This window comes from Mesoplodon densirostris, chromosome 4 (assembly GCF_025265405.1).
Source record: "Mesoplodon densirostris isolate mMesDen1 chromosome 4, mMesDen1 primary haplotype, whole genome shotgun sequence".
NCBI lineage: Eukaryota > Metazoa > Chordata > Mammalia > Artiodactyla > Ziphiidae > Mesoplodon > Mesoplodon densirostris.
This window is the reverse complement of record NC_082664.1, coordinates 62,377,830-62,394,056: the sequence shown is the minus strand read 5'-3', so window position 1 is coordinate 62,394,056 and position 16,227 is coordinate 62,377,830. Positions and strand designations below refer to the sequence as shown.

The 16,227-nt window shown below is 38.7% G+C and overlaps 1 long non-coding RNA gene across 1 annotated transcript in view; it reads left to right on the top strand.

Annotated features, from left to right (window-relative positions):
- LOC132489239 (uncharacterized) overlaps positions 1-15,968 on the top strand; it is a 120,351-nt gene extending 104,383 nt beyond the window's left edge. Inside the window, exon 3 of the long non-coding RNA XR_009531850.1 lies at positions 15,616-15,968. This is a non-coding gene — a long non-coding RNA (uncharacterized LOC132489239). The remainder of the gene's footprint in view (positions 1-15,615) is intronic.
- Positions 15,969-16,227: the final 259 nt, after the last annotated feature.

Genomic DNA, 16,227 nt, shown 5'->3' with positions numbered 1-16,227 from the left:
ATGATGCATTCACATGTTTTAATTACTGCTCTCAAGCAGTAGTTTGACTAAATGTGAAAATTATTTCAGGGCCCTGTATTCCGAGAGATGCACAATAATAAAACAAGTTCTGTAATTTTAATTTGCTCAACTATGTGAATGTCATTCATTCCTTTCTGGATTAAATATGACTATATTTTCCCCAAATCCATTTTATGCAAAGTTATCAGAAGGAAAATTCATAAGGTAGAAAGAAAGGTAGATTTGGATTCCTAGTAGCATGAAACATTAACTCCCAATGAAAGAAGCTTACTATTATTTCTTTCTAAGGGATTTTAAAAATCATCCATTAATCTTCCTTCAGTTATGTTTTTATTTTTTTTTTTTATTTTTATTTTTTTTTGCTGTACGCGGGCCTCTCACTGCTGTGGCCTCTCCCGTTGCGGAGCACAGGCTCCGGACACACAGGCTCCGCGGCCATGGCTCGCGGGCCCAGCCGCTCCGCGGCATGTGGGATCTTCCGGGATCGGGGCACGAACCCGTGTCCCCTGCATCGGCAGGCGGACTCTCAACCACTGCGCCACCAGGGAAGCCCCAGTTATGTTTTTAAACTAAGAAAAAACACTAAGAATATATTACATTAATTTAACTAACATATGATAGTAAGTACAAAAGAAAGTAACAGATTTTCTAATTTTTATATATGTATATGAACACAAAGATTGCAGAACTAGTAAGAGATTATCTAAATTACTTTCTAAAATTATTCCAGGGAATTCCCTGGTGGCCCAGTGGTTAGGACTCTGTGCTTCCACTGCAGGGGGCACAGGTTTGATCCCTGGTCGGGGAACTAAGATCCCGCAAGCTGTCTGGCACTGCCAAATTAATTAATTAATTAATTTAATTATTCCAAAAACTACTAAAAAAATCAATGTAAGTCACACATCACTTAATTTTTGGAAAGATATATGCCTGTCTATTTAGGAACATGGAAAATCTTGATTATTGGTGGAAATCAATCATTAAATATTTAAATGTTTAAATAGTCAAAGCTAAGTCGTTTGTATTCAAGATAAGTTCAACGCTCTTCAACTTTTATTTAACCTTTAATAAGTGAATGTTCTCATAAACGGGAATAGATTTCATTTTAAACTACATTTCATTCAATTATGTGCTGAATATAGAATGAAAAGCTTAAGTGACAAACCATACTGACAAATGAAATAAAAGAGGTAGCAGTAATCTATGTCAGTTTTCACTGATTATCTGGCAAAACTCAATCACAGATTTTGTGCTTTCAAGTTGGAACAGCTATTTAAAAGGTAATTATTGTATTTATAGATTCCCATAATGCCTTGAAAGTACAAAAGCAAATAATAAAGACCTTTCTCCTGAATTACATTAGCTCAAATATAAGATCAAGAGCTGAGTTTTCTGGTATTTTATTGATTGTACAATGTAATGTATTCTATAATTGTCTTTTGTAAAGTTTAAGATATTTAAGCTCACTGTTGGATGATCTGGAGCATAATTTAGAGAACAAGTAATTTAACACATTTAAAAAACAATAATGACAAAAATTCTTCAATCTGATGAAATAAGGGATTGGTGGTGGTTAAGGGAAATTTCAAGGGGGTGAGAAGGGAACGTATTTCGCTATCAGGAGCATCATAGAGGTCAGTGAGAGAAATCTCTGCCCTGACAGTGGGTTAAAGTGGACACATGTCGAGAAATAGTTTTGATTTTTTTAATCAGCTGATTTTACTGCATATTTCACCAATACGAAGTTTCAACGACTGTACTTCCATCAGAGAAAGGGTTCAAAAGTTCCCTATCACTGAGAGTATCTTTTTTCAATCAGGATATTTCTAATGGTATTGAACCAAAAATATATCAAGTTAAAATTTAGTTTATTAGAATATCCATTTCTGAAATTTCCCAAAAGATCATTTATGTAGAGCAATGCATTTATTCCTGATATGTATTTATATTAGAATTTCTAAGCACTTTCTTAGACACTATGTAATTTGATGCTTTCCAAGGAAAACATTAATTTATAGCTACTTGTAACATTCTCTTTTCTGAGATGAAAATGAGATTGGCCTACTGCAGTGGACAAGACGCACTGTATTATTTAGGTATTAAATATCACTCTCTTATTTTAAGAACAATACATGATATTAACTGCATTATATACAGTTTGACTTGTTTTAAATACAGCAAATGTGATCATTTTATCAGATGTGAAGTCTTGAAAAAAATATAAACATATTTGGGCCTATCCTAGGTGAAGACGTTTTGTAAACAAAAGTAGAAAATTTTATTTTGCTCAAGGAGAATGAGTCATACAAGTTAGAAACCTTGACATTGCGCAAAACAGGTAGTATTATATGAATTAGGTGAATCAAGAAGTAGAAGAATGATTTACAGTGAAATATAACACAGACTCTCTCCCTCTGTGTCTGTCTCCATCTGTCTCTGTCTCTCTCCCTTTCCTTTCTTTTTTTTTCTTTTTAGTTGCTAAGGAAGTTCTTTCCCAGTTCTACATCATTACTGTATTTAAGTGTTAAATGACTATTAAATCTAGTCATTTAATATTTGATATTTAAAAACCTAAGTCCCAGAAAGTAGAAATAAAGGTGGCTTTAAATGCAGGTATCTGTAAATCTTGCAAAGTAAATGTGGATACAGCAGGCAGGAAGGGCTTGTGGATATGTTTGTATTTATACACGTGATTGCTACAAATGTAGCAAAACATTCTGTTTTCAAATACATACAGTATTTAACAAACAGCCTTCATTTTGTTTTGGTTATAAATATTCTTGACTCCCAAAAGCCACTTTCCCTGGGTACCAATGAGGGATGAAAATCTCATCTGAAGAGTTCAGCACTGCCAATTAGATCACCTGGGATGTAGACTCCTTTTATGTTAAGATGAGTAGAGCAGCCATGCCAACACATCATGCTGACATTCAGGGGGCCAGGGTGGTGAGGAGAGTTCAACGGACCATGGGAAACTGGCTGGTTAAGAAATGTAAAAATATTGAATTGACTTGGATCTTTTATTTTTTCCTGATGTTTAAAAACAAAAACAAGTTTTGGAATATATTCAACTCAACCTGGTAGGGAAATCCTAGAAATCTCATTGGGTATACGCGGTGCAGAAAAATAATGTGAAAATTCAAGAAAAAGGGGACTTCCCTGGTGGCGCAGTGGTTGGGAATCCACCTGCCAATGCAGGGGACATGGGTTCAAGCCCGGGTTTGGGAAGATCCCACATGCTGCGGAGCAGCTGGGCCCACGCGCCACAAGTGCTGGGCCTGCACTCTTAGAGTCCACGTGCTGCAACTGCTGAGCCCACATGCCACAACTACTGAGCCCACGTGCCTAGAGCCCATGCTCCACAACAGGAGAGGCCAGTGCGGTGAGAGGCCCACACACTACAACGGGGAGTGGCCCCCACTCGCTGCAACTGGAGGGAGCCTGTGAGCAGCAATGAGGACCCAATGAAGCCAAAAATAAATAAATAAATAAATAAATAACAAGTCATTTTATCCATTAACATGAAAAATCTCTACAAAAAAAATTCAGGAAAATGGTTATCTATGCGAGAGAGCCAGAGGGAAGGAAAAAGGGTACAGCGCATTGGTAGATGCATAATTATTATAACATTCCGGTTCTTTGGTCTGGGTGGTGTGTCTGTGGGTAAACATTTTTATTATTGTACTTTATAATTCAGGTGTGTGTGTGTAGACACAAAAATTCTTTTGAATGTAACAATTATTACATTCCAAAAAGAAAATAATGTAAAAATGTTTTATAAAATGAAATAAATACAGTTATCCCTTCGAGAGGGTATTGTACATGTTCCACAAAGATTCAAGAACTTTTCTTTCTGGGGAAATAGAAGATCAGACTATCTACAGTTGCTAATATTTTTTATTGCTTCTACTACTAATAAGGTTTTGTGTTCTGATTTGTTTTTGCTTTTCTCCTTTTTTATTTGTCCTCCATTCTTATCAGGCTTGGAACAGCTATTTGCAGCTTGCCTGCTCTCTTTGACCACTCCTCACCTCTACCCACTACGACCTTTGCTCTCTTGTCCTTGCCTCAAGGACTCTGTGATCTTCCTTGCCTGTATAAACACTGCTGAATGAGTGTCCTTCTCACTAAATGGGAAACAAGATTTACATGGGCATCTTTCCCTCCATCCCTCCCTCACATCAATGTACTTCTCTTTTGGTACTCTAAGTCTCTGCCTCTATCATATCTCACCTTATCCTCTCCTTCACCTATCCTTTCAAGTGGATATCAGAGGACATTTTGACCCTTTTGACATTTTTCTTCCACACAGATAAGTTGATTTGCTACATGCTTTTGGCCTTGAGAGAACGAAAGCTTGTGGGCTGTCTCTGTACCAGGAGTCAGCTACTTGCAACATCTATCATCTTTTTTTTTCTTTCCTGTCTATGTATTGTTGATTGTCAATGGTTTATTTTCAATTTGTTCCTCTTTGCCTCTGTAACTCGTGTTCCCCCAGAACTGTTTCTTAAGTTGTGCTGAACTGTGTGTACTATACATCCTTCCATTAAAAATCAGTCCCCATCTCTTTCCTCTATCACACACATATAGTTTTCTATAGTGCCCAAAATATAGGGTAGTCTTTTTAGGTTTTACTCATCACACTTGCATTTGTCTCCTTTGAAGACTGTGTCTGTCCTGCAGTTGGAATGGTCAGATCACCCATGCAGATTTCTGGGACATGGGCATAGTCTACAAAGATGGATTACATAGTTTTGTAATTTCATAGGAAAATACAATAGAATTTATATGTTTTACACACACAGATCCTTGTCTGCTGCTTTTGAATGAACTAAATAATTAGGAGGTTTCAGAGGCTGTCATGCAACCACTTATTTAAAGAAAATAAAAACTTAATACCATGGCATGGTGAAAAATGCCTTTATTCCATGCTAAAAGCCTCTTCCTCTGTTTGACCTGTGTATCATAGCTGAGAGGGAGTTCTGTTAAAATGAACTTCAGGAGATGATATTGCCATCTGTGTTTCTTGCCTGAATCAGTCAGCTACTGTCACAATAATGCTGTTATAAACCACTCTCTCAAAATACAGTGGCAGAGGAGACCTTCAAGATGGAGGAGGAATGAGATATGGAGATCAACTTCCTCCCAATAAATACATCAAAAATACATCTACATGTGTAACAACTCCTACAGAACACCTACAGAATGCTGGCAGAAGACCTCAGACTTCCCAAAAGGCAAGAAAAGCCCCATGTACCTGGGTAGGGCAAAAGAAAAAAGAAAAAACAGAGACAATAGGGATGGGACCCGCACCTCTGGGAAAGAGCTGTGAAGGAGGAAAAGTTTTCACACAGTAGGAAGCCCCTTCACTGGTGAAGACAGGGGGTGAGCCGGGGGGAAGTTTCAGAGCCATGGAGGAGAGCACAGCAACAGGGGTGCAGAGGGCAAAGTGGAGAGATTCCCACTGAGTGCTGACCAGCACTCACCAGCCAGAGGCTTGTCCGCTCACCTGCCAGGGTGGATGGGGGCTGGGAGCTGAGGCTCAGGCTTCGGAGGTCAGACCCCAGGGAGAGGACTGAGGTTGGCATGAAGACAGCCTAAAGGGGGTTAGTGCACCACAGCTAGCCAGGAGAGAGTCAGGGAAAAAGTCTGGACCAGCCGGAGAGGCAAGAGACCTTTGTTTCAGGGTGTGCGAGGAGAGAAGATTCCTTCCGAGTGTGCCCACAGAAGGTAGAGCACTGCCTAAGTGAGCTCCAGAGACAGGCACAAGCCACAGCTATCAGCTTGGACCCTAGAGATGGGCATGAACTGCTAATGCTACTGCCACTGCCACCAAGAATCCTGTGTGCAAGCGCAGGTCACTATCCACACACCCCCAGAGCCTGTGCAGTCTGCCACTGCCAAGGCCCTGTGATCCAGTGACAACTTCCCCGGGAGAACACACTGCGCACCTCAGGCTGGTACAATTTCACAACAGCCTCTGCCACCTCAGGTTCGCCCCACATACAAATTATGACTACCATACCCCTCTCTCCCCTGAGCCTGAGTGAGCAACAGAGCCCTAATCAGATGCTGCTTTAACATCCTCCTGTCTGGGAGGGGAAGAGACTGCTGAGGGCGTCCTACACAGAGAGGCAGGCCCAAAACCAAAGCTGAACCCCAGGAGCTGTGCGAACGAAGAAGAGAAAGGGAAATTTCTCTGTGCAGCCTCAGAAGCAGTGAATTAAATCCCAACAATCAACTTGATATACCCTGCATCTAAAGAATACCTGAATAGACAACAAATGTTCCCAAAATTGAGGTGGTGGACTTTGGGAGCAAATGTAGACATGGGGTTTGCTTTCTGCATCTAATTTATTTCTGGTTTTATGTTTTTCTTAGTTTAGTATTTAAGGCTTATTATCATTGGTGGATTTGTTTATTGGATTAGTTGCTCTCTTCCTTTTATATATTTTTTTTTCCCTTTTTCTCTTTTTGTGAGTATGTATGTGTATGCTTCTTTGTGTGATTCTGTCTGTATAGGTTTGCTTTTACCATTTGTCCTAGCATTCTGTCTGTTCATTCTTTCATTTCTGTTTTTCTTTTTTTTCTCTCTTCCTTTTCTTCTGAGCTGTGTGGCTGACAGGGCTTGAGTGCTCTGGCCAGGTGTCAGGCATGAGCCTCCAAGGTGGGAGGGCTCAGTCCAGGACAATGGACCACCAGAAACCTAATGGTCCCACATAATATCAATCGGCGACAGCTCTCCCAGAGATCTTTGTCTCAACACTAAGACCCAGCTCCACCCAATGGCAAGCAAGCTCCAATGTTGGACGCCCCATGCCAAACAACTAGCAACACAGGAACACAACACCACCCATTAGCAAAGAGGCTGCTTAAAGTCACGCTAAGTTCACAGACACCCCAAAACACACCACCAGACGCGGTCCTGCCCACCAGAAGGACAGATACAGCCCCACCCACCAGAACACAGGCACCAGTCCCCTCCACCAGGAAGCCTACACAAACCACTGAACCAACCTCACCCACTGGGGGCAGACACCAAAAATAATGGGAACTACAAATCTGCAGCCTGTGAAAAGGAGACCCCAAACACAGTAAGTTAAACAAAATGACAAAACAGAGAAATATGCAGCAGACAAAGGAGCAAGGTAAAAATCCACCAGACCAAACAAATCAAGAGGAAATAGGCAGTTTACCAGAAAAGGAATTCAGAGTAAGGATAGCAAAGATGATCCAAAATCTCAGAAACGGAATGGAGAAAATAAAAGAAACATTGAACAAGGACCTAGAAGAAGTAAAGAGCAAACAATGATGAACAACACAATAAATGAAATTAAAAATACTCCAGAACGAATCAATAGCAGAATAAATGAGGGAGAAGAACAGGTAAGTGACCTGCAAGGCAAAATAGTAGAAATAACTGCCACAGAGCAGTATAAAGAAAAAAGAATGAAAAGAATTGAGGAAGGTCTCAAAGACCTTGGGGACAACATTAAACACATCAACATTCAAATTATAGGGGTCCCAGAAGAAGAGATAAAGAAAGGGTCTGAGAAAATTTTGAAGAGATTATAGGTGAAAACTTCCCTAACATGGGAAAGGAAATAGTCAATCAAGTCCACGAAGCGCAGAGAGTCCCATACAGGATAAATCCAAGGAGAAACAAGCCAAGACACATATTAATCAAACTATCAAACACTAAATTCAAAAAAAACTATTAAAAGCAGCGAGGGAAAAGCAACAAATAACATACAAGGGAAACCACAGAAGGTTAACAGAAACTCTGCAAGCCAGAAAGGAGTGGCAGGACATATTTAAAGTGATGAAAGGGAAAAACCTACAACCAAGATTACTCTACCCAGCAAGGATCTCATTCAGATTCGACAGAGAAATTAAAACCTTTACAGACAAGCAAAAGTTAACAGAATTCAGCACCACAAAACCAGCTTTACAACAAATGCTAAAGAACTTCTCTAGGCATGAAACACAAGAGAAGGAAAGGACCTACAATAACAAACCCAAAACAATTAAGAAAATGGTAATAGGAACATATACATAGATAATTACCTTAAATTTAAACAGTTTAAATACTCCAAACAAAAGACACAGACTGGCTGAATGGATACAAAAACAAGACCCATATATATGCTGTATACAAGAGACCTACTTCAGACCTAGGGACACATACAGACTGAAAGTGAGGGGATGGAAAAAGATATTCCATGCAAATGGAAATCAAAAGAAAGCTGGAGGGCTTCCCTGGTGGCACAGTGGTTGAGAGTCTGCCTGCCGATGCAGGGGACATGGGTTCGTGCCCCGGTCCGGAAAGATCCCACATGCCACAGAGTGGCTGGGCCCGTGAGCCATGGCCACTGAGCCTGCGCGTCCGGAGCCTGTGCTCCGCAACGGGAGAGGCCACAACAGTGAGAGGCCCGCATACCGGAAAAAAAAAAAAAAAGAAAGAAAGCTGGAGCAGCAACATTCATATCAGACAATATAGACTTTAAAATAAAGACTATTACAAGAGACAAAGAAGGACACTACATAATGATCAAGGGATCAATCCAATAAGAAGATATAACAATGGTAAATATTTATGCACCCAACATAGGAGCACCTCAATACATAAGGTAAATGCTAACAGCCATAAAAGGGGAAATCAACAGTAAAATAATAATAGTAGGAGACTTTTAAAACCCCACTTTCACCAATGGACAGATCATCCAAAATGAAAATAAATGAGGAAATACAAGCTTTAAATGGCACATTAAACAAGATGGACTTAACTGATATTTATAGGACATTCCATCGAAAAACAACAGAATACACTTTCTTCTCAACTGCTCATGGAACATTCTCCAGGACAGATCATGTCTTGGGTCACAAATCAAGCCTTGGTAAATTTAAGAAAACTGAAATCATATCAATTATCTTTTTAGAACACAACACTATGAGACTAGTTATCAATTACAGGAAAAAAACTGTAAAAAATACAAACACATGTAGGCAAAACAATACACTACTAAATAACCAAGAGATCACAGAAGAAATCAAGGAGGAAATAAAAAAATACCAAGAAACAGATGATAATGAAAACACAACAACCCAAAACCTACGGGATGCTGCAAAAGCAGTTCTAAGAGGGTAGTTTATAGCAATACAATCTTATCTCAAGGAACAAGAAAAATCTCAAATAAACAACCTAACCTTACACCTAGAGCAATTAAAGAATGAAAAACAAAAAAAATCCAAAGTTAGCAGGAGAAATCAGAAAGTTCAGATCAGAAATAAATGAAACAGAAATGAAGGAAACAGTAGCAAAGATCAATAAAACTAAAAGCTGGTTCTTTGAGAAGATAAACAAAATTGATAAACCATTAGCCAGACTCATCAAGAAAAACAGGGAGGAGACTCATACCAACAAAATTAGAAATGAAAAAGGAGAAGTAACAACTGACACTGCAGAAATACAAAGGATCATGAGAGACTACTAAAAGCAACTATATGCCAATAAAATGGACAACCTAGAAGCAATGGACAAATTCTTAGAAAAGTACAACCTTCCGAGACTGAACCAGGAAGAAATAGAAAATATGAACAGACCGATCACAAGCACTGAAATTGAAACTGCGATTAAAAATCTTCCGGGGTTTCCTCTGGTGGCGCAGTTGTTGAGAGTCCGCCTGCTGATGCAGGGGATACAGGTTCGTGCCCCGGTCTGGGAAGATCCCACTTGCCGCGGAGCGGCTAGGCCTGTGAGTCATGGCCACTAAGCCTGCGCTCCGCAACGGGAGAGGCCACAATGGTGAGAGGCCCGCGTACTGCAAAAAAACAACAAAAAAAATCTTCCAACAAACAAAAGCCCAGGACCAGATGGCTTCACAGGTGAATTCTATCAAACATTTAAAGAAGAGCTAATACCTATCCTCAAATTCTTCCAAAATATAGCAGAGGGAGGAACATTTCCAAACTCGTACTATGAGGCCACGAGATCACCCTGATACCAAAACCAGACAAAGATGTCGCAAGAAAAGAAAACTACAAACCAATAACTCTGAGGAACACAGATGCAAAAATCCTCAACAAAATACTAGCAAACAGAATCCAACAGCACATTAAAAGATCATACACCAAGATCAAGTGGGGTTTATCCCAGGGATGCAAGGATTCTTCAATATACACAAATCAATCAATGTGATACACCATATTAACAAAATGAACGGTAAAACCAAATGATAATCTCAATAGATGCAGAAAAAGCTTTTGACAAAATTCACCACCCACTTATGATAAAAAACTGTCCAGAAAGTGGGCATAGAGGGAACCTACCTCAACATAATAAAGGCCATATATGACAAACCCACGCCAACATCATTCTCAATGGTGAAAAACTGAAACCATTATCTGTAAGTTCAGGGACAAGACAAGTGCCCACTCTCACCAATACTATTCAACATAGTTTTGGAAGTTTTAGCCACAGCAACCAGAGAAGTAGAGAAATAAAAGGAATCCAAATCGGAAAAGAAGTAAAACTGTCACTGTTTGCAGATGACATGATATTATACGTAGAGAATCCTAAAGATGCTACCAGAAAACTACTAGAGCTAATCAATGAATTTGGTAAAGTAGCAGGATACAAAATTAATGCGCAGAAATCTCTTGCATTCCTATACACTAATGATGAAAAATCTGAAAGAGAAATTAAGGAAACACTCCCATTTACCACTGCAACAAAAAGAACAAAATACCTAGGAAGAAACCTTCGTAAGGAGACAAAAGACTTGCATGCAGAAAACTATAAGAAAATGATGAAAGAAATTAAAGACGATACAAACAGATGGAGAGATATACCATGTTCTTGGATTGAAAGTATCAGCATTGTGAAAATAATTATACTACCCAAAGCAATCTACAGATTCAATGCAATCCCTATCAAACTACCAATGGCATTTTTCACAAAACTAGAACAAAAAATTTCACAACTTGTATGGAAACACAAAAGACCCTGAATAGCCAAAGCAAGAAATCCTGAGAAAGAAAAATGGAGCTGGAGGTATCAGCCTCCTGGACTTCAGACTATACTACCAAGCTACAGTAATCAAGACAGTATGGTACTGGCACAAAAACAGAAATATAGATCAATGGAACAGGATAAAAACCCAGAGATCAACCCATGCACATATGGTCACCTTATCTTTGACAAAGGAGGCAAGAATATACAATGGAGATAAGACAGCCTCTTCAACAAGTGGTGCTGGGAAAACTGGAAAGCTACATGTGAAAGATTGAAATTAGAATACTTCCTAACACCATACACAAAAAAACCCTCAAAATGGATTAAAGATCTAAATACAAGGCCAGACACTATAAAACTCTTAGAGGAAAACATAGGCAGAACACTCTATGACATAAATCACAGCAAGATCCTTTTTGACCCACCTCCTAGAGAAATGGAAATAAAGACAAAAATAAACAAATGGGACCTAATGAAACTTAAAGCTTTTACACAGCAAAGGAAACCATAAACAAGACAAAAAGACAACCCTCAGAATGGGAGAAAATATTTGCAAATGAAGCAACTGACAAAGGATTAATCTTCAAAATATACAAGCAGCTCATGCAGCTTAAAATCAAAACAAAAAACAATCCAATCCAAAAATGGGTGGAAGACCTAAATAGACATTTCTCCAAAGAAGATATAGATTGCCAACAAACACATGAAAGGATGCTCAACATCATTAATCATTAGAGAAATGCAAATCAAAACTACAATGAGGTGTTACCTCACACCGGTGAGAATGTCCATCATCAAAAAAATCTACAAACAATAAATGCTGAAGAGGGTGCTGAGAAAAGGGAACCCTCTTGCGCTGTTGGTGGGAATGTAAATTGATACAGCTACTATGGAGAACAGTATGGAGGTTCCTTAAAAAACTAAAAATAGAACTACCATATAATCCAGCAATTCCACTATTGGGCATATACCCTGAGAAAACCGTAATTCAAAAAGAGACATGTATTACAATGTTCATTGCAGCACTATTTACAATAGCCAGGACATGGAAGCAACTTAAGTGTCCATCGACAGATGAATGGGTAAAGAAGATGTGGCACATATATACGATGGAATATTATTCAGTCATAAAAGAAACGAAATTGAGTTATTTGTAGTGAGGTAGATGTATCTAGAGTCTGTCATACAGAGTGAAGTCAGAAAGAGAAAAACAAATACCGTATGCTAACACATATATATGGAATCTAAAAAAAAAAAATGGTTCTGATGAACCTAGGGGCAGGACAGGAATAAAGACGCAGAGGTAGAGAGTGGATTGAGGACACATGGAGAGTGAAGGGTAAGCTGGGACGAAGTGAAAGAGTAGCACTGACATATATACACTACCAAATGTAAAATAGATAGCTATTGGGGAAGCAGCTACGTAGCACAGGGAGATCAACTTTGTGCTTTGTGACCACTAGAGGGGTGGGATAGGGAGGGTGGGAGGAGGACGCAAGAAGGAGGGGATATGGGGATATATGTTTACATATAACTGATTCACTTTGTTGTACAGCAGAAAGTAACACAGCATTGTAAAGCAATTATACTCCAATAAAGTTGTTAAAAAATATACAGTGGCAGACAACAATAAACAAATATACTCCCAGTAGCTGGTCTGCAGGTCCTTGAGGTATTCCTGCATCACATTCTCTTATTGCTCTGTGACCAGCAGACTATCTGAGGCCTGTTCTCATGGCGATGGTAGAAGTGCCAAGTGGGTGAACAGAAACATTGTCCTGCTTTTTATTTGTTTGTTTGCTTGGTTGCGCTGCATGTAGGATCTTAGTTCCCTGACCAGGGGCTGAACCTGTGCCCCCTGCAGTGGAAGCACAGAGTCTTAACCACTGGGCCACCAGGCAAGTCCCTCCTGTGCTGCTTCTTAAAGATCTAGCTCAGAACTGGCACACTGGTCTTCCTACCTATAGTGTATTAGTCAAAGCAATTCACAGCTGTAATGGGATGGGAAATATACTCCACTCCTGCTAGGAGGAACCTCAAAGTCAAAGGGCAAAAGGTGAGATTATAGGAAAGGGTGAAGGATTGGGAACAAATATGCCATGTATATCATTGTCACTCTTTTCAATTCAAGGAAGGCTTGACACTAATTATTTCAGACATGAAACTCTAGATGCTTACTTAAATATTTCCCAGAAAGGTATTTACAGATCTTTTCCTTATTTTGAGAAATCCTTAAGACAGATGATAAGCTTTTTGTTTGTTTGTTTGTTTGTTTTTTTGTATAAGAAACACAATGTTTAGCAGGAAATATCAGTTAATTGAATGGAAGACTGTTGGAATCAAGCATATTTCCATTACAAAGTAAATAGAATTCTTCTAAGTAACCATAACCTATACATGAATTATGGGTATAAATAGGACTTTGTGTGTGGCTCATAAATCATTAAAATCCTTAGCGATGTTTACTATTATGTTCTTTTCTGTTTTCTTTTCTCCAAGAGCTACATCCTCCGTGAGTCCCAATTTTCTTTATGAATTGACACCTCACTGGAGGACAGAAGAATTCAGCATGTAGAGAGATTATAATAATTGGAGGGTACTTTAAGTTCATTTATAAAGAATAGACACCTTTTACATATGTCTTGTCTCATTAAGAAGAAAACAGATATAATAAAGTCAATTCCCTAACCAGTAATAAAGCAGATTTGTGGGCCTGTATACAGTTCCAAGGTAGACATTCAATATGTATTTATTGAATTAATAACTAAATATAAGAAAAGCTTGGTTATTATTAGAATGAAAAAGCAAATAATTAATAGGAAATGAGTAATTAAATAGATTGGTGAATCTGATATAACTTGATCTTACTCACTAATAGCCCTGGATTCTTCATTTTTAGGATATGTAGCAATTCCACACAATGGTTTAGAAATCATTGTGTTAAAATTAGAATGTCATTAGAGATTATAACTCACACATGATAAGGATTGGAAGACCAATGTTTCTTCATGTTGACTACAAATAACTAAATCCTTTGGATTTCAGAACCTCAAAAAAGTGGAAATAGTATCATCTATTATATTATCACCTTTCATAGATGGTGAAAGTAAACCCACCCTCGCCAAAGATTGGAGTTTCACAAGCTGGTTTGTACACTGAAGCTTAGAAACTAGGTCTCTGGATCTCGGGGCAATGTTGCTCCTGTGGAAAGATATCAAAACCTACATTTGACCACGATGATGTTCGCTTTATTTTGCTCCGAATGATGTCTGTGAAATGCATCCATGTTGATGTGTGTATCAGTGGTTTATTCCTTTTAGTTGCTGAGTAATATTCCATTGTGTGAATACACCATGACTTGTTCATCCATTCTACCGCTGACATGCATTGGGGTTTCATTAGTCTTGGGCTATTGTGAATACAGTTTCTATGAACACTCATATCCTAAGTCTTTTTGTGGGCATATGTTTTCATTTCACTTGGGTAAATACCTAGAAGTGGAATTTCTGGGTTAATTGCCTGATAACTGTATCCTGAAATGTATAAGAATCTGCTAAAAGTCCCCTAAAGGCAGCAGAGCAGTGTTTATAAAAGTCCTCAAAAAAAGAGAGTTAAACGAGATTAACTGAGATTTCTGTGCCCAGACAAAATGTAGATCAGGTATAAAGGCAGGAGATAAACTTATTTAAAAGTATGATGAATATACATTCCCTGAGCTTCTTGAAAAAGTGAAAGAGAACAAGCTTTTTTTGGTAAAAAGGCATGGCTGTGATCATTAAATTCATTTAATCTTAGGACTTGAAAAACAAATAGTAAATTTTTTTATTGCAAACTAAAATGTTAATGTCTTAATCCCTAACAATACAGAAATGATAAAAATCACAACTGTTAGTAAGAGAAGGGAGAGTTAAGGACAGTTAGTGCAAGTAAGTTTATCTTTCATAGCCAAGTAGTTGAAAGATATTAAATGGGTTAAGCAAGAAATAAAAATATAAACATATTTAAAATATAAGAATAAACACTAATAAAAGTGTACATAGCTTAAATTAATTCTTGCTCATAATAAGGAATCAATACATGAGCCTAAAAATGTAGAGAATTCACTACACTGCACAGAGTTAATCATTAGGTAAAAAGCAAAGTAAAAGATTTTATTCATAATAAAAACAGAAAGCATTACATAAAATATGGTGATAGAACTAAGACCAAACATTTCTGTCACGTCAACAAGGTCTGCCTTTTCCAATGAAAAAAAAAAAAAAAAAAAAAAAAGACTCCTACTGAACCACAAAGCCAAACATAACCACACACTGTCTACAAGAGAGACACACTTAGAACAAAACACCAATGTCCCGAGAGAACCACACTAAATAATGGGACACACAGTGGAAGTTCAGTCCATACCCTCCAAATGTGACTGAAGTGAGGGAAAGGGCCCGGCTACACAACACTGGGCTGGACTAACCTTTAACTGGGCTGGATAAACTGGCTGGACGAACCTTTAATTAATGAGCTGTGCTCTGTAAATACATCCATCAAAGCTCATGTTCTATTTGTTCTCTCCACCTTCTCCTCTAAAGGTCTTTTTGGAAATTTAGACCTGCCTTTCCCTGACATTGGGCCAGCAGTGAGGACCAGCGAGGGGACCCTATCTGTGTACCTTCCTGCTCACCAAGGCTCTGAGATGCCTCTAGACTCAAAAGACACACCACGCTTGTTGTTAGCTGAGAAAAATAGAAGACTAATGGTGATCTGACACAATGACAGCCGATTTCCCCTCTCCAGGGCAGCAGCAACGTTCCATTTATCTTGAGCCCTTTGTGGGTGGGCTACCTGTGTTCTTCTTCTCCTTATGAACAAGGATGGGCAGGGTGGACAAGGGGGCAGCAGTGGTGCAACTGGGCCTCTTGTAGAAAGATAGGACTAAAGAAGAATTGCATTGATATGAATAAAAAATATGGAGTTTAATTTGTCTGATTGTATCTTTCATTAAACACACGATAAGCTCCAACAGACAGCTATATCTCCAGGCCAGTGTTACTAATATGAGTCTGCATTTATCTTACTCTTACTATGGGGAGTACTTATGTTTTACAGCCTCATGGTCGTTAGATTTTTTTCTCAGCTACATGTATTAGAAAATTGATGATACATTCAGTGGTATTCAAGGACACTGCAAGTAGCAAGGAGTC